The 20,184-nt window shown below is 37.9% G+C and overlaps 1 protein-coding gene across 43 annotated transcripts in view; it reads right to left on the reverse strand.

The window, feature by feature from the left end:
- Window positions 1-20,184, reverse strand: part of Ptprd (protein tyrosine phosphatase receptor type D) — a 2,240,535-nt gene that overhangs the window by 419,451 nt on the left and 1,800,900 nt on the right. The gene's annotated exons all lie outside the window — the stretch shown is intronic.

Consider the following 20,184-nt stretch of genomic DNA (forward strand, 5'->3'; position numbering starts at 1 on the left):
ACAAAAACTATTGATGGAGAGAATAATCACAGTAAGAAAAAGCTAAACACAGAGGATGCTCTACGGGGCTCTACATCCAATGCTGCATCTGAAAGTACAGGGCAAAGGTTAAGAGAACTCAGACCCATCAAACACATTCTGAAAGGTACTATAGTCCTGAAAGCATACAGCTAATTACTGACTGTAAAGACCACTGGCACAGAGAATTTTATAGTGCAATCATACTGTGAATAATAATCCCGGCCCAAGGAAGATAAAATAAAAGATATACAGTCGATCAAAGAAAGGAGTGGAATGAGGGTGAATGCTAAGGAGAACATCATCAAACAGAGAGTAAACGAACAGGAGATTATTAAGTTTCAGTTTAACTACATTTGCAAAGGTCCTGAAGAGTAAAAACACAGTCCATTATCCTTTTCTTCCCTGGTGAGCTGTAAACCAAATTCCCTCAGGCAACATCAGCACATGAACCACAGATGGTTAAGTAAACTTGAATGCTGAATTTGGGTGCATTAAAGATAGCTATTGGGGAAAATAGTGAGAAGAGATTGGAATATGAATGTCTGTCTGCTCCAATGTCTAAAGACATGCAGGGGGCATATGTACGAACTGCCTAAAAACCTCAATATGTGCACTGTAAATAACCATTACAGGAATATTTCTACCCTGAATTGAGTGTGTCAGTATAGTTCTCAGTAACCATTCTTGGCATGGAACTGAATCATATCTCATCTTCCTTGGAACAATGGAGATTCATGTTTAAATATTAAAACTTGACTAGCTTTAGGAACTGTTCCACATACAAAGCATAAATAAATATCAGTTTTGTTGGCATTATAGTCATAAAGCTGCAGAGATCAGGTTGATGATATGTACAAACCACACAGGAAGACCTCTATTTTGATAGGGTTTGATATACATCCTTTATTATTTTTGTAATTAATCTAATTTGTAGAGTTTTTCTAAAAGGCATCCTTAAGTCAAATCTTTGCTCTTTGTCAACCTCCAGTGGCATGGAGGAAAGAAACAGCACAGATCCTGCCACCAGAGAAGTGAGTGCCTTTGAAGGCAACCCTCTCTCGAAACTCATGGCCTGGTGCACATCATGAGTGCTCAGGAGCGAAATATTTATGGGCTTTCTCCTAACTTCTGACCCTTGAAATTAAAGGCACTTTCTCCACCTCCTTTCTTCCAGTTAACCCATAGGAAAAATGTCTCTCTTTATAGCAGGGAGAAATTTTTATGTGCCAGAGATACAGCTATATAGATGAGTGATCCTATTTGGCTCTTCCTCCCAAAAGCTGGTCTCCAAAAGGTGAGATAAAAGCACAGAGTGCCAGAAAACAAGGGTCCTGAACTGTGCCTGGCCCAGAAGAAGATAAGGCCTCTCCCAACTGGGTACCAAAATATCCAGTTACGTACCCTACTCCAGGTTGGGAGTCAACTACTGATTAGGTGTGTTCAGCAGCCAAGCTCCCTGACAAAAACATGACAGCAGCACCATCAATCACACATCCGGGATTGTTGGCCAAAATGGCTTCAAAGAAGGTAGTTTCTGGAGAAAAGACATGATAGCTTCTACTTCTTTTATAGGCCAACCAAGTCTACCATAACTAATCGCACTTCAAATAATAACAAAAATCACATACTACTACGTGTGTATAATATATGAATAAGATTAACACACATTGTTTTGAATATGAATACCATTTTCGTATGGAAAAATAAGAGATAGCACAGCTGAAAGGAAAGCGTTTTTAAAAGGGAAAACTATAACATTTTTTAGATTTATTTATCTTGGATAACAATATTTTCTACATGGGAACACTCACAATATCAACCAAAAATTAAAAGTGAGGTCACATGCACAAAGACAAGTAATCATATTTATTTCATAAAAGACATTTTCTAATTTTTTAAAAAATTCTTAACATATTAAATATGGAAAATTCAAGACCAAATCATTTCCCCTGGTAATTTCCCCCAGAAAGCTAATGCTTTCTAAATATCACCATTTCAGGCTTTCATTAAGCATTATTGGGAGATTGTTTCTTAATAAGGAAATGCAAATATTAACAGTGAAGTGAGTGTTAATTACTTGAAAATGTGAAACCATTTGCAGCATTTAAGACACACGAAGGAGCCTTGATCCCAAGATTATTTCATGATTGCACTTAAGTTTTTGTCCAATATGAAAACTGCACATGTGGCCTTACATCAGACATGCATGACACATGCATGGAGCAGGGTTTTCCTTTTCTTATTCTTATTCTCCCTACTTTACATATTTCACTGTGATGTGTGCCATATGTTCACCTACAAAGAGTGGCATGAAGGCTATTTGCAAGAGAGGAACCTCTTGATTCAGATTTCAACAACACAGAAAGTCCTCTTCATTAAAAACACATTATTGTTTTGCTCCAAGGCATTTACCTTATGTTCTCAGTAACACCCTGACAGTTTAGAGATTAAAAACATCTGGAATGCAGGCATTAAGATTTTAGGGATCATGAGTCTGGCACTAAAAATACCAACCATTATGGAATACTCAAAATAATGGTCCTTTTGGTGGAGACAGGGTTTAGGTGATGCATAAATTAATATGTAATCCTGTAATTGTCAAACACCTTTCATGACTGGACATGAGCACACACAAGTTAAATTCTGTCTGCATATATCACCTATTTATCAACCAGGCAGCATCTAGCATGTTGTTGTGCTCTATATTAATTTTAGAACTATCTTTCAAGTGTTTAGATACAATGTTATCAATTTCCTTTAATACCAAAAAGTAATAAGTAAATGTTTTTTTAGCTAAATATGCGATTTCTGTCATTTCTAAGGTCTATGCAGGACACAAACACATATTGAGAATGTAAAGGCATATCCTGGACTGAGATAGCACAATGGGTAAAAGCAGCAGTAGATCCTGGGAGCCCACTGGCCACCCAGCCCAGGAAATATGGCAAGCTTCTGGGTCAGTGGCAGGTCCTATTTCAAGGGATTAAGGGAGAAAATGATGATTAGAAGGTACCAGCCATTCTCTGCCAGCCTTTCTATGTATTCATCTGTGTACCCATTGGCACAGTCATGTATAAAATTATGCATGCACATATGCAAACACGCACACTTAAAGAAGTATTTATGAAATATTTTGTAATCTTACATGCATATATAATCAACAACAAATATAACTCTACTCCCAGTGAAAGCCAGACCTGACAACTTCTTGTAACACAGGCATCTCATGTGTTCCCATCCCTCTCTTTATCCTCCCTGCTTTCTTCTCCCTCTGTCTCTTTTAGTAGCTTCCAAAGCCTGAGAATCAGACAGTCTCTGAAGAACCTCAGATACAATGAGTACATCATTGACAGTGACTATATGAATGATCCAGAGGTCACTTTGGTCAGTAGCGAAATGAGTAACTAGAAGCCAATATTCCTTAGTCAGACTTTCAGATGGCTTCAACTCTAGAGACATCTTGACAACAGCCTCATGGCAAAGGCTCAGGTACTTCTGTGTGTGTGATTCAGAGGAATATAAGATAGAAAGTATTGCTTCAAGTTTTCAATATTGGGACAGGTTCCTACACGGGAATAAGTAGCTACTATAGCACATAATAAGACTATGCTATGAAGGGAAGGGATAGAGTCTTAGTCCACAACCCCAGGAACGAGACTTTTAGGATACAGGAAAGGGTGAAACAGCATCCCTAAGCATCACTTCCTCTGCATCTAGGTATAAATAAATACCGGAAACAAAGTATTTCATCATACTCTCTACCTTTAATCAAACAAAAGAAATCAATAAACCAGTCAAGCAATGGGGCTACTTTCAAAAGCTGTCTTATTGAGAAGAGGCTGTAGTATACAGAGTATCCTTTCTCTAGACTGAAAGAGAAAATACTGTGCTGGGTTCTAGCATGAGCTAATATGCTACCTTTCCACTCTATATTTAAAAAAAGAAGAAGAAGAAGAAGAAGAAGAAGAAGAAGAAGAAGAAGAAGAAGAAGAAGAAGAAGAAGAAGAAGAAGAAGAAGAAGAAGAGGAAGAAGGAAGAAGAGGAGGAGGAGAAGGAGGTGGAGGAGGAGGAGGAGGTGGAGGAGGAGGAGGAGGAAAAGAAAAAGAAAAAGAAGAAATGATTTCATTGAATTAGACTAAACAAAAATAATAGTCTATGTAAGAAATTTAGGAAAAGTATCTTACCACACTGCTTGGAACACAACAGTTATTTAAGTATTATAGAACAGACCATATAAAAACTTTCCATAAAAACTGAAAAACACAATTATTAGAACTTTGAACCATTGTTGTGACGGCAAGGATTGAAGGGCAGTTGGGTTTGTCTTTGCTCCTCAGTTCAGCTGTTGAGGTTATGCTGTAGACTTCTCCAGCCAAAATATCTGAAGATGAGCCCCAGCTCTCTGCTGTTTGTAAAATTTACTCCATGATGCAATGGGCCTTCCAGCTGAGAGCCATTAAGAGCATAGGCTTGAATTACAAGAAAACAAGGAAAGGCTCCTTTTGTGTATTATTTCCATCAAAAAGGAAATACATTAGTTAAAGTAGAAAGGAAATTTTACCCTTAATATTTTTTTTTAACAAGGAATGTGAATTACTGCAACTCAAAAGGTCAAGAGGACCAAGTCTTACAAATTCTTCAAATAACTGTATGATACGGAACAAACAAAGCTGTTATTGCTATTTGGTCCAAATTTTTAAAAAAAAAAACAAAACCACTAAAAGTTCCAGAAGACTTTAAGCTATTTTAAAAAAATAAATACCAAAAGAGTTTGAACAGAGATACTCTTCACTGATGGCCAATGCTGTTTCCAAGATGTCATGGGTTATCAAATGAAAATATCAGTGTATCTCAGGATACCCTCTAGGATTTACTGGGCAAGAAGACACGAAATGCACTTGAAATAATACAGGGTATTGCCATTGTTCATGATTTCCCACCATAAGTAAATGGCAAAGACCCTATGGCTAAAGACACCACGTGTGTTGGTTACAATGCATTAAAAAAAAAAAAAAAAAAAAAAAAAAAAAAAAAAAACCTCAATCTGACCAGGAAACTCTCCCCTTTTATGTCTGGTTAATGTCATAGTGCTAGACGGAGCTATGTAAGAGACTGGAGGAGAAAAGACACCAAGGAACCAAGCCAGTGCTTGATTATGAATACAAAAATAGTTACCCACCAGACAAGATGTGCTGCTCACTGGTACAATAGTGAAATGACAGCTACGGATGTAGCCAATGACTCTCTGATTTGGATCTGAGGCCTTCTCTACATGAGGCATTTCTTGTGCAGTACTGAAAACCTTGTCAAATGTCCTTAGCTAGGGACATTACGAGCCTTAGGAGGGGATACTGGAAATGTTTCACAAACATTCCTGTCATCAAACTGCCTTCTAACTTGTTATATTTATACAATGAATTTGTACCACTCTCAAGGTTTGTTAAGAAGATTCATTTTACAGGGGTTATTTAAAGTTCTAAGAATTAGTATTTGTGGGTGCTCACCCATAGATAAGCCATCCATTTCTACATCCTCTAACCCAGGGCTCAGGAAACATTAAGGGAAGAAGGCTGATAAAATGGAAGAGCTAGAACGGAGAGGAAAACTATGACACGCTGTCTTCAGGGCAGGAGGTGACCATTAACACACATCAACACGCACTAGCAGTAGCTGCTTACACATTACCAAGCCAGGCACTATTCTAGCATGGATAAGGGGAAGGCTCCCACAGCCCCATCCCTACCTGAGGAGTTATTGACAACTGATATCTCTGAGGGAAGGAAAGTAGTATTTCTTTAGGGATGTGGCTAAAGTAAGATTCCTCACACCCTAGGAAAGGCCCTCATTCAAGTCACATACAGTCAGCACTAATGGGGCTTGGGGGTTTCAATAACTATTAATTTTAAAAGAGGATACAAAGCAGGAAGGGAGATGTGGGGGCTTTGAGGGGATTTATATAAAAGTAGTACCAGGTGGCTATGAACAAAATATATTGTAGACTACATCCAACCACAGCAACACGCTGCACATTCTTCTTTAAGGTCTAGTTCAGCATGTCCATCTGAATCTCCCTTCTGCGCACCCTCGACTACCCTAAGATCTGGCCCTGACCCACATCATCCACCGCCTGCGACTATTTTGGTCACCTGCTTGCTCTGAAACTGATCTCTTGGCTTCTACCAGGACCCTTCTTATCTGCCCCAAACCCCAAATGCCACTTCCATACCACATGTGACCTCTACAAACCCCTTCTATGAAACTAGTATCACTTAAACACCAAAGCGGAGAGAGACACACACAGAGAGAGGGGGAGGGGAGAGAACACTACTGATCAATATTGCTGATGATCATAGACTCAAAAATGCTCTAAAATACTTGCAAACAGAATAGACATATACATCAAAAAGATTATGTACCATGACCAAGCTGGCTTTATCTCTGAAATGTATAAATAGTTGAACATATGAAACTCAATAAATGTAGTAAAACATAAAAGTGAATTTTTAAGAGAAATATCACATAGCTACCTCAATAGATGCAGAAAAGGCCTTTGACAAAATCCAATATGCCTTTATAATAAAAGACCTGGAGAATCTAGAATTTGAGGGACTATACATGAATAAAATAAAAGCATAATGCCTAACTGCATTCTACATATTTGTCCTTCGAAGAACAGAGAAGCACAGTCCTGAAACTTCTTTCCAACCCTGAGCATTAGAGAAAATCACAAACAAAGAAAAAGCAGAGTTGTAGAGCTCAGTCCCAATGGATGCATCTATAATACAATTCCTGCCCCTAAGAATAAGTCCTTTTTAAACAAAGGAGAGAAATTACGAAGATTGGGGAACTTGATATAAAATTGTATGTCCAAAGAATGTCAGAAACTATACCCATAATGCTTTAACTACATGACTGCATCAACAACATGAGCTGGACAAGGACAACAAAAAAACCAGCTAATGTGCACAGAGGCCTCAATCCTACGAAAAGAACTACAGGCAAGTAAAAAAGGCTGAAACCTGAAGAAACAGTCTTCCCTAGAAAAAAGCATGAGTTATCCAGTCCCAAGTGGTCAATCCTGAAAACATACATACAATTAACATTATTCAAACTGAGCAGGACATGTGTGTGTGTGTGTGTGTGTGTGTGTGTGTGTGTGTGTGTGTGTGTGTGTGTGTGTGTGTGTGTGTGTGTGTGTGTGTGTGTGTGTGTAATTTAGGTTACTATTGCTGTGATGCAATACCATGACCAAAAGCAACTTGGAAATGAAAGGGTTTATTTGGCTCACACTTATATCACACTGTTTATCAGACAGGAAGTCAGCATGGGAATTCGGACAGGGAAGAAACTCAGAAGCAGGAGCTGATAAAGAGGCCATGGAGAAATATTGCTTATCGGCTTACTCTGCCTGCCTGCTTATGGATACCAGGACTACCAGGTCAGGGATGGCATCACTCACAATGGCCTGGGCCCTTTCCATCTATCACGAATTTCATAAAGACTGCTGTACAGCACAATTTAATGGAGGCATTCTTTTTAATTAAGTTTGCCTCCTACTCAATGACTATAACTTTTGCCAAGTTGACATAAAACTATGCACACACACAGACATAACCACCACCACCACCATCAACAACAACAACAACAACAACTACAACAACAACAACAACTACAATTAAAGGAAAAAATGCCATGAGTTTGAAAGAGAAGAAAAAGGGTAAATGACAGGGTTTGAAGGGAATAAAAAGAAAAAGAAAATGATGTAATTGTATTATAATATCAAAAACTAAAAGGATTAAAAAACGCATTAGCTGCAAACTGAAATATGCTCAGTTAAAAATGAAAAATGATACAACCACCTAATCTATATTATATAACACTGCTGCTTGCAAGATTTTATTATTTTTCTCTCACTAATGGAGATTTAAAGATAAAATCTAAGAGCTTGTATTAAAAGGAAAATGATTAAAATGTTCATGCAATTACAGTTTGTAATGATAATAGAAACAAAAGAACCCAGCATTCCTTTTAAGGCATAAGGAAACTGACATTGAAGGAATCAAACAGTTGTTGAATGTTATGCAAGAGACTAATACTTTGATGCACAACTCAGTCTAATACTGTTCTGCAATACATAACGATGATTTGTAACCATGCCTCAGAGGTGTTGATGCGAACAGTAGGCATGGGAAAAGTTTGCTTCAAAAGAAAACAGTTAAATTTTGTTTAACATAGTTCCAACTGTTTTCAATGATTTATGAATCACCAGAGAGTATATTATGTAATCACTGAAATATTAAACATATTTAAACATGTAATATCAATATGAAATTACTAAAGGTACCAAGTCATTTACTTGTGTCTGTTCAGCTTCCTCAGAGTATTTCTGTTTTGTAAATATTAGTACTAGGAACCAAATAGCACTACCCAAAGTGTCACTGGAGCTAGATGGGAAGTTAGGAGTTTACTCTTGAGCTCAGTCTTGAGTTTTGGAATTCACAATGCTGTCAATCAAGAGTTATTGAACATCCACAGGTTATGATGTGATTTGGCCTAGAAGGTAGACAATAATGGTGTTTTTATTCCCATGACTGATTTCTTACTCCTTAAAGTTGTGGGAAACTGCCAGAATGCTAATGTGATGGGTAAAAGGCTCTGTCCCCGCTACTTATTTGAATCCCAACAGTAGACACAGGTTTCCTTTTCTGTATCTTGATAGTAAATGTAATGGGGTCTATACTACATCCTTAGGGTGGCAGAAACAGTTCCTTTAATGATTTCTTTTATTTATTTTTATTTTTATTTTTTAGAAAAATGTTTTTAGGTTTGTCTTAAATTTTAGGGTTAGAGATTTGTTGGTCTTTCTTTCTCTTTGTTTATAAATCTAAAAAGAAATCCAGCCTCATTTTTTACTTTCTACTTTTTGGGAAAAAATAGGATACAAAACTAGGCTGTAAATTATGACTGCTTTAGGATATTGTTCTAGTGTGTTTTCTTTTGTTGTGATAAAGAAAATTACCAAGTGCAACTTGTGAAGAAAGATTTCATTTCACCTAACAATTCTCAAGTCATAGTCCTTCAGAGGGATTTCAGGACAGAAATGCAAGGAGGAACCTAGAGGCAGGAACTAAAGAAGAGGCCTTTGGAAGTGCTGCTTTCTGGTTTTCTCCTGGAGACTTCCTTAGCCTGCTTTCTCGGAACCATCTGTGCAGGGATTGCACCTGCCATAGTGGGCTGAGCCCTCCTCAAATCAATACTAGTCAAAAAATGCCTTATAGACTCAACTACAGGCCACTGTTATAGTTATAACTCCTCAGTTGTTATTTGCTCTTACTAGAGATGATGCTAGCTGCTGTCAAGTGACAAGAAACTATCTAGTAGCTATGACTGAAACCAGTTTGCTCCAAAGTACTTTCACAATTTGCTATACTATAACATAAAAATCAAAATAATACCAATCATCTATACTAAGCCAACAAAGTAATTATTAAATGAAAGATTCAAAGAATGACCACATACGTGACTTTTTTTGTGTGTGTATCAGTTGAGTTTGTGTCCATAAAATTTTTGTCCATTAATGTATGGGCATTTTAAAAGAAAAGAAGTTTACAAAATAACAAGAGGAATGCAGTTTTCTATTTTCTATTCAAACACAATTTATTTCTTTTTCATAAAATGTATTCTCCATGAATGGTATAAACAGAAGTATGATCAAGAGACAACAGGGTACTTGGTCTCTCCATCTAAGAAACCAGTTAAAGTCTCTTCTAACACACATTTACACTTTAGAGTAGATTAAACGTAGGGAAAATAGAAGAAAAGGGTAATATCTATCTCATATTTACTGATTTTTATAATTCAGAACTTTATACTCATTAGAAATAAATACAATTCCCTTTAAACAAACTGCATTCCCTTTAAACAAACTGTATAATACTAAATACAATCCTAAACGCCAGTGAGAATCTTCAGCAGATATAGGCACTTGCTTCAAAACTTGATGAACTAAGTTCAATCCCTAAGGCCTCTATGGTAAAAGGAGAGACCCAACTCCCACAATTTGTCCATAGACCTCCACATGCACACCGTAACACATACAGTACCCAAACACACACACACATACACACACACAAATTTTAAATCAGACTTCTATCCTTTCAATGTAATTCATCCCTTCTTCAGAGAGTATTTAGGGCATACATACACACATATATATATAATACTCAGTACCATCTTTATGCCTTTTCTTTTCTTTTCTTTTAAATTTAATTTATTTTTTGTTAGATATTTTCTTTATTTACATGTCAAATGATAACCCCTTTCCTAGTTTCCCCTCTGAAAAAAGCCCCTATTCCCTCCCCCATCCCCCTGCTCACCAACCCATCCTCTCCCACTTCCTGGACCTAGTATTCCCCTACACTGGGGCGTAAAACCTTCACAGGACCAAGGAAGGACCTCTCCTCCCATTGATGACAGACTAGGCCATCCTCTGCTACATATGCAGCTGGGGTCATGAATCCCACTATGCGTATTCTTTGGTTGGTGATTTAGTCCCTAAGAGCTCTGAGGGTACTAGTTAGTTCATATTGTTGTTCCTCCTAAGAGGCTGCAAACCCCTTCAGCTCCTCGGGTCCTTTCTCTAGCTCCTTCATTGGGGACCCTGTGCTCAGTCCAACAGATGGCTGTGAGCCTCTACTTCTGTATTAGTCAGGTACTGTCAGATCCTGCTGATCCAGGAGACAGCTATATCAGGCTCCTGTCAGCCAGCACTTGCTGGCATCCACAATAGTGTCTGGGTTTAGTGACTGAATATGGCAAGGATTCCCAGGTGGAGCAGTCTCTGGATTGTCCTTCCTTCAGTCTCTGCTCCATACTTTGTCTCTGCAACTCCTTCCATGGGTATTTTACTCCCCCTTCTAAGAAAGCTTGAAGTATCCACACTTTGGTCTTCCTTCTTCTTGAGTTTCTTGTGGTTTGTGGATTGTATCTTAGGTATTCCGAGCTTCTGGGCTAATATCCACTTATCAGTGAGTGCATACTATGTGTGTTCTCTTATAATTGGGTTACCTCACTCAGAATTATATTATCCAGATTATCCATTTCCCTAAGAATTTCATGAATTCAAAGTTTTTAATAGCTGAGTAGTACTCCATTGTGTAAATGTACCACATTTTCTGTATCCATTCCTCTGTTGAAGGACATCTGTGTTTTTTCCAGCTTCTGGCTATTATAAATAAGGCCACTATAAACATCGTGGAGCATGTGTCCTTATTACATGTTGGAGCATCTTCTGGGTATATGCTGGGTCCTCAGGTAGTACTATGTCCAATTCCCTGAGGAACCACCAAACTTATTTCCTTCATTGCTGGTGGGATTACAAGCTGGTACAACCACTCTTTACACCTTATCAATTTATTCTTTGTAACATGAGCAGCAGAATTTTAACTATCATGATGAAACCAAAAACATATATCTTTGCCCCATCAGTGACAGGTGACATATGTAAGTTGAGTCAATGCTGAAGTAATAAATACCAAGAGTTACTTTGAGTGTCCAATACTATAAGCACTGCTCAATGACACCCTGCTCCTGATTGACCACCGAGGAAACTCATTATGTTGGAAAGAGGATTTTTGTTTAGTTTTGTTTTTGATTTTTATGTTTTGTTTTATTGGGCTATAGATGCAACTTAGGGCCTGGCATATGGTGGGCACCAGATGAAGAGCTGGTGTCTACATCCTCGGGTTAGCCAGGTCCATTGTGCACTGGACTAGACAATAGAGAGAGAAGCTTAGCTAGGAACAGCATAGCTGGGCAGGTTGGTGCAGACATTATCTTGGTGGGTAGTTAGTTCAAAGGCAAAGAAAACACACCTGGGAACCCAGTTCTAGGACAGATTTGGAGAACTGGTTCATTTATTGGGGGTTGGATGGAAGGAAGGGTTATTTATACTCCTGGTGAGGTGGCCAGGGCCTCTGAACAGATAGTGTGCACCATTGATCAGGACAGAATTGGAAGATGCCTCATCTGCCTACTCAAAAGCGGTAGCGTGTGTGTGTGTGTGTGTGTGTGTGTGTGTGTGTGTGTGTGTGTGTGTGTGTGTGTGTGTGTTGTACTATACAAGGTCAAACAAGGAGTTATACATCTTGATAACTATAAGGGTAATAAATTTTTCCTAGGGTTTATGGTGGAGTAGCTGACTTTATGCATGAAGTTGGGAGAGGGAGAGGAGCCAACCCCTGCTCTCCTCATCTGAGGGATCTAAGGTTGAAGCTCTCCTAGACCTTTCTCCATAGTCCTGGGCCACTATGGTCCCACAGGGTAATGTGCTACCACTGAGCCCGTGCACATTTACTTTACATATAAAAGAATCTTACTCAAAAGCTGAAAATTTCAAAAGGATAAAAGTAATATTTAAAAGATGATTATAAGAGAAAATTGCTTTCAAGTTGCAAACAGAGGAATGTATACTCAATGAAACATCTCAACCTTTGTTACAAATGGTAAAACCAGTACCACCATTGGGAGCTACAAACAGCTGAAATATGCACTTTCAGACATTCTCTAGTTCCTAATATCAGTCTCTGCCAGAGTCTTTCATTCAGAAATCAGAAAGTCTTTCAGTCTCTAAACAATGTTGGCTCAACAACTAAGTAAATGGGCCACTTTACAAAGTGGTGTATAATTACTCAATCTTAGAAAACATCAAAGTACAAGAATTGCCATTAAAAAAATAAAATTTAGTGTTTCATAGGTTAAAAGAAGAAACAATTTAATTTTCTTTCATTTCTTTATGAGATAGTAGACATAATTTATTTGATTTTATGGTTTCTGGATACTTTCATGTTTCTATATATTCTTGCTTTTTGTCCTGGAGAAGCAATTGAAATTCTTGAAAACATTTTTTACATCTTCAGATTTGTTGTTTAAGAACAATGAGAACAGTTCAGGAATTAGCCTCATGTTGATTTTCCTACAGTGGACTACTTTTTTGAGTCCCATATCAGATGCCACAAGAATTTTGGAGCTTGGCATTTCGATAGGCCAGGCCAGACCCTACTCCTAGCCGCATTTAAAGAACAGCGATCATTCCAGTAGTTCTTTGAACCACTCCATGGGACCTTGGCAGGTTTCCAGGATTCTCTCAGCCACCTCATCCCCAACACTGTGTCCTGCAGGATGTACCTGCCCTCCTCCCCTAGGTCCTTAGCTTATCTCACTGTGACCCACTGCTTCATCACGCCCCAATAGCTCTGACCTTGGTGACTTTATATCAGCTCTATGAAGGAACACTTGCTTGTGCAGTTTATCTGCTTGATGTCCTGTTTCAGGCTGTAGAATAAACTAGCCAGTAGATTATTTATACTCCCAAAGCCAAAGTCAAAATTACCATTAGACAACTCAGCTTTGATCACAGATCTCCTGTTTAAAATGCACCATTGAATTTTTATTGTTAAAATACACTCCAAGGTTTTTATTGATTTAGAAATTGATTTTCTAATATAAAGCATGTCTGTTTTCCTAATCTTTTCTCACAATACTTCAGAATAAAATAATTGCAATTTCAAATACACAAAATAGTTTTCATTCCATGGGTAGATGTTCTTTCTGTTCGGAAAGTGCATCCTCTGCTTGGCTGCTACGAATGTCTTATTTATCCATGGATTAGCAACAAAAATGTAATAGCTCTGTGGCACTATCCTTCCAGCTAACACCCTCACCCCTCACTCCTACTGGAGAGAGCAGTTCTCAGTGATCCTGTTCTCCCAATTTCTACTAGGGTATCTGTTATTTTGTGTCACAGCTATCTATTTGAACTTCTTTCCCCTACCTTGAAAAGCTTCTCATGCCCAGTTTCCTCATGTGAAATGGACAAAACAATGGTGCCGAAGAGTCGGGGGATATACTGCAAATCTCTCTAAAATGGTAAATTAGCTTTTCTTTCCACTAACATAGTCCATTTGTTCCTTTCTCTTTTAGAATATCTTTTAAAGATCATATACCTTGAAAACATTTGGGTGCATGCATTAATCTAAAAAACCATATATGGTATAAATACTACATGGATAATCTTCAAACAGGCATGACCTCAGAGGCTTCAGAATGGCAGATAAGAGAGAAAAGGCCAGAAGATAACTGGATGCTGCTGAAGAAGTATCGGAGAAGCCCAGAATCTATGTAAAGGAGTTTATAACTTAACATACATGCAGTAAGATAAGAAATATAATCAAATGCATGTGAAAATACAGAAAATGTATTAGAGGTGAATAAGTCAGCTGTTGATTATAGAACTATTTTATCATTCAAGTGAAAATAAAATAGACCTAAAAGCAATATTTAAAAGTGCCCTACTCAAGTGCATTAGAGATAGGGAAAGTGGGAAGCAAGATTTCATAATGATTCACAGTGAAACAAATGGACAATTCTTTATTGTTGGCCATGTCTATGGATACTTTAAATGAAGGACTATAAAAATCTTTTGGAAAGAATTACTAATAACTTTTGAGTATTTGTATTTAAAATATATAGTCTGTAATACTGCAGAGCAAACAGCAGAGAATAAAACATAATTTTTTAGACATTTTGAGGAAAGAGCCTTTTTTATTTTTTATTTTTTTTTACGGATTGGGGGCTGGTTGAGCTTTGTTTACTTTCCCAGCAAGAATAAAGGCCTTGGGCAACATTTAATTAAGATGCTCCAGGAGCTTTCCTGTTTCCAGAGGCAGGACTGGGGATGCTGAGATAGTCTTCTCCTTAGAGAAAAGGAATGGATAACTTTAACTCTCAAACAGAGTATAGAGCAAAGTCATGTCCCTGCAAAGGCCAATTAGGTAAGGCATCGCCATGAACTGGTGTGGAATATTTGAGTGCTTGGACTTAGAGGAGAAACTGGAAAGCTTCCACTGCATGCTGTGTCCATAACCTCAATTAGAAGCGACACATTTCTAAGGCCAAATAATCTGTAACGATGAATGATTATTTTAGTAAAATAAACTTTCACAAGTAGCATGGTGTTTACTTTACATTGCCTAATGACCAAAGATGCTTCAAGGTTACTCTGACAGCTGTAAAAGCATGAAACAGAAGAAAAGCTCTTAGGCAGAAACATGACTGAATGGTTAGTCCAGGCATTCATTCATCAGAAATAACTCCTATCCTTAAGTTATCACTTAAAGCTTTCCTGTTAAGTAAGTAGGCCTAAAATAAAAATGAAACAGGGGCATTGCTCAAATGGGTAATAACACATTCACCCTCTGCTATATTTCCTCTGGGAATAGGCATACATTAATGGGGAAATGACTTCAGGGCAGACTTGTAGTAATTAACTGCAGGATATTTTTATGTAACCTTACAAATTATTGATATGCTTCTTTTCCCAGATGTGCAAAGCAAAATGACTTTGTACCTTAGCAAAATAAATTTTATAATTTGGGAATGATTTGAGAGTTAGTGGCTTTATTAACAATCCTAGAACTATCCTAAGAATGATGTTTGAGTAAGACATACTGTAACTTTAAATTCTAAAACTTGGCCAGCCTAAGTATTGTTTATACACACCAGAGGTACAGTGGTATGAAAGTCAGTGATTATAAACGTGTATTGTTTTTGTTTTGTTGGTGGTGGGGGGCGGGATTTGCGGTTGTTTTGGTTTGGTTGTTTTGATTTGGTTTGGTTTTTTGAGACAGGGTTTTTCTTTGTAGCCCTGGCTGTCCTTGAACTCACAGAGTTCCACTTGCTGGGCTCTTAAGTGTTAGAATTAAACAAAAGGATCACCACTGCCTGGAACATATTCAATTTTAATTTATTACATTTATTTCCTGTGTGTGTATGTTCATGTAGTTGAGAGGCAACTTATGGGTCTCCTTAGACCTCTGGGACTGAACTCAGGTCATCGGGGTTGGTTGTAGGGAACCTTAACTATCGAGCCCAAGTGTTAACTTTTATTGAAATCCTTAGTCATCTCACTTTCTGATTTCTAAAGCTTTATTTTTCTTTTGCCAAAGACATGGTCCTATGAATCTACTTTGAATAGGTGAATTCAAGCAGAGTATCTAATGCTTATACCTTTAATCCAACTGTCATTTTAATCCAACTGACAGGACTTAGAGACATTTTGGAGGCAGACCTCTGGTATAGAAGACTATCTAACTGAGGATCGAAGACTCATCCTAAATATGGGGATCACCACCGTGAAGTCTGACGTTCTCGACTGACAGGAAACAAACAACCAAACAAAACACCAGGAAAGTAGGAGAATGTAAGCTGAGCATCAGCATTCATAGCTCTCTGTTTCTTGAATAAAGAAATCAATGTGGCTCCTGACTTCATACCTGACTTCATCTTTCAACCTGGGAAATGCATTAAATCTTCCCTTTCCCTTTCCTTTGTTCCATATCAACTATTTGGTCAAAGCAATAAGAAAATAAACTAATATACATCCCAAAACCTACCATAAAGAATATCCACAACAAAAGAAACCTGTGATCCCCTCTTAAAGTATTGCTCAGTCCACACAGCCTGGGTGCTTCCCATGTACCTATGGTGACAATTTCACTGTAATATTTCTCCTCTCTGAGCCACATTATTAGTCACATAAAACTGAAGACAAAATAGGAAGTTGCTCAGTATACTGAGGTATAACAGTCTTCGAAAATTAGGTAGAAGAACAAGCTCCTTTATGCCCACATGGAGAAGAAGCACAGATACACATAACAATGTATTGAAACACAACATAATAAATACTGAGAGCTAGATATGATGAGAAACAATGTTATGAATTACTAAGAACATGAAGTTGTTAATCATACCAAGTGAAGTAATCCTAATCCATTCTCTTTAGTGTGTATATATCTCATTCCTTTCTTTTTGGAACTTCCACCTTAACCACAGTAAACATGGGCATCCATCGGTGCTTCACATAACTTCTCACTTATCACTCTATCTTGCTAATCTCATGAACCTTCTGGACAGATTAGCATTATCATAAAGGGCTGGGGAAGGGAGCTACAAAGGAGCTGAAAATAGATGTGTGTGTTCCTAAAAAGGAATTTTCTTCTGGATTATCTACAAAATTTAAAGCTAGTATTCACTTCCAATGAGTATTAAATGTTCTATACCATATAATATCACCAAAGACCACCTTCCACACACAGAGCCCCCCCAACACACACACGTGCACGCATGCACACGACAATACGTGCATGTACATGTCCGCATGTGAAAGAGAGACAGAGAACCACATGACTAAGTGCCATCTCCTCAAACACACCGTAGAAAGAGAAAAAGAATGAAGAGAGACAGACAGACAGACAGACAGACAGAGACAGAGAGACAGAGAGAGAGACAGAGAGACAGAGAGAGAGAGAGAGAACCACATCACCAAGGCCATCTCCACTCCTACAGAGCCAGAAATCCCACTATCTCCTCAGTCACTTCAAGCTTGCCTTTTAATCAGCACAGTAAACAAGCTTCTAGGCCTCAGGCTGGCGTTCCACAAACTCAGCCAAATCCTGGGGTTTTGTGAATGCTGCAGTCAGCAGGCCAAGGAGACATATTTGCTCACACGTTATGTTCCAGGGCACAATAGAAAAACTCACAAAAAATTCAAACACTGTTTTTATATAGCAGTTCATAATCTGGTCACAATCTCCTGAAGGGGTTTACATTACATACTGTCCTACTCAGACAGCCAAACGATTAACATTTTTATTTGAACATATCCAGAGAAATCCAACGAAAATATTCAGAGCAGTTTCTGCCAAGCTAAAATACTTTAGCTTTTATCTGAGACAGTAAACACTACTTCTGAGTCACCCAGGTGCCACAGGTTCTCAGCTGGGAAGATTTCTGGAATGAAAAGGCCTGAGTGATAGCTCTTCAATGAACATTAATTATTATGTGTGATCTTAAGGCCCAGGATAGAGTGTCCTCCAAAAGACTGAGATCAGAAACAGAAACAAGAATCCCTGTAACTCAGTTTCTTCATGCCCAACTAAGAAAGATCACATCAAAAAAAGAAAAAAAGAAAAAAAGAAAAAAAAGGCTTGGCAATGGTTAGACTCATGTTTATTATTGAGATAAATTTGATCAGAGTCTCTCTAGTGCTTGGCTCTGCACATCTCGGGCTTGTTATTGATCAGCTTGGGCAGATATTGTAAGTATAAATTAACATGCTCCAGTGAAAAATCCCCACGGGAGCCATTACTCTGCGAAGAAATCCTCTTCTATGTTTAGCTATAATTACAAGCAGGATTCCACTGGACGATGTGGGGAGAGAGTAGCTGTTTTATTCCCAGTCATTCTTTGATGTCCCTGAGCGTGAGACTCTACAATTTACGACTCAAAATAAGTTTTGCCTTGGTGCACCTTCAGACTGAAGGAATGACACAAGAAATACAATTTATTGTCAGCAGCTGGCAATCAGCTGTCAAGAAGTGCATTGTTTATCTGAAGAATCTTGGGAGTCCAGAGGCTGCTCTTTAATTGACTTTGGTGAAGCCTCCAGAAGGCTTAGAGGCTGCCTCTGAAGCCTAAGGTGCAGTAGTCCCTTAATCCATATTAGTTTAAATTATCAGTCTCAAAGAGAGTACCCTTAGGAGTTAAAGGTATTAAGTAGAAGAAGAGACAAGGTCAGGAGACCTGCACCCTCCCTCGGGAAAAGACATATTTAGGACAAATGGAAAGAAGGGACTAAAGTGAGATCATAACTAATTAATAGAGAAAAAATGGGAAAAGCATGTTAGGCAAAGCACTAAACAAAGTGTAAAATAGAACAAACTGTATATTCTTATAATTTCCTAAAATGGTAATGTTACATAGTACACTGTGTACATTCTACAATAATGGACTCCACAGAGGTTTCATAATTAAATGAACTCCAAAGCTCTTAATCATATTATGCAGAGTATGTGAGGAGATCAGACTGTTGCACAATGATACAAACTATGCTCACAGCTGGCCCTGAGCATCCTTTCTGGAGGGACACAGAATAGACTCTATCTCTAAAGTCCAAATAATTCTGACAAAGTGAAAGACTCCATTGTACATCCTTACACAGCTAAGCAGGTGGATCCAACCAAAAATATGTCCGTACGAGTCTCCAGGTAGGCAGCTAAAAAGTACTGTGTGTGTAGGTATGTTAATTTTCTTCTATAACAATGAATATAAATAATATTTATATAATAATGGTGTCTAACACACTTTTACATATGTACATACTGTGGAAGGGCAAAACCAAATTACTTAGCATATCTATTGCTTCCCATGCTTCTCTTTGTTTTGTAGTAAGAACATTTAAAATTTACTCTTAGCAATTCTCAAGTACAGAATGCGCTGTTATTAACTCTTGTCACCATGTTGCATAACAGATCTCCTGAACTTTTTCACCTGCTTAAATGGAATTTTGTAACCCCAATTTATTCAAAAACCTGGCTATAACATACCCAACTCATCCTTTTCAATAGTACATATTAAAGGACATTCCAACCTATCTCAGTACAAAGACAGCTTCAAGAAAATTCACATATTAATGCTTTGTATTTCTTTTTCATGTTAAATTCAACAGTTTAAATAATAAGAAAATAATCTCAAACAGGTATGTGGTAATAATTTACTTCAAAATAGCTTTCTTCTTCTCCAAGTCTTGGATATTTCTCTCCATCCAAGTAGCCTTCCCTAACCATCCCTGAAGATTTCATTGCAGAAGCAAACTCAAACCCTGCTCCCCCCCAAGTGAAACAAATTAAAGCACATCAACACAATTAGAATATTAGATAAATAGTGAATAATATGAAGATGATCAATGCTATAATCAGAACACAAATAAGTACCTACAAAGTGATTTAATTATATAAATCACAAAGTACATTTGTGCACTGACACTCAGAAGGCAATGGGTAATGGCATACACCCAGGAAATGGCATCAGGCACAATGTTTGTTGAGTGTATTTCCCAGTAAGTCAGAGACTTTTTGCCTTAGTAAGTCTCTAAGTGTCTGAGAAATAAGAAGTCATTACACGTTGTTGTTCGTCCTATGTGGGGCTGCAAACCTCTCAGCTCCTTGGGTCCTTTCTCTAGCTTCTTCATTGGGGACCGTGTACTCAGTTCAATGGATGACTGTGAGCCTCTACACCTGTATTAGTCAGGTACTGTCAGAGCCTCTC

This window comes from Mastomys coucha, unplaced genomic scaffold, assembly GCF_008632895.1.
Source record: "Mastomys coucha isolate ucsf_1 unplaced genomic scaffold, UCSF_Mcou_1 pScaffold18, whole genome shotgun sequence".
NCBI lineage: Eukaryota > Metazoa > Chordata > Mammalia > Rodentia > Muridae > Mastomys > Mastomys coucha.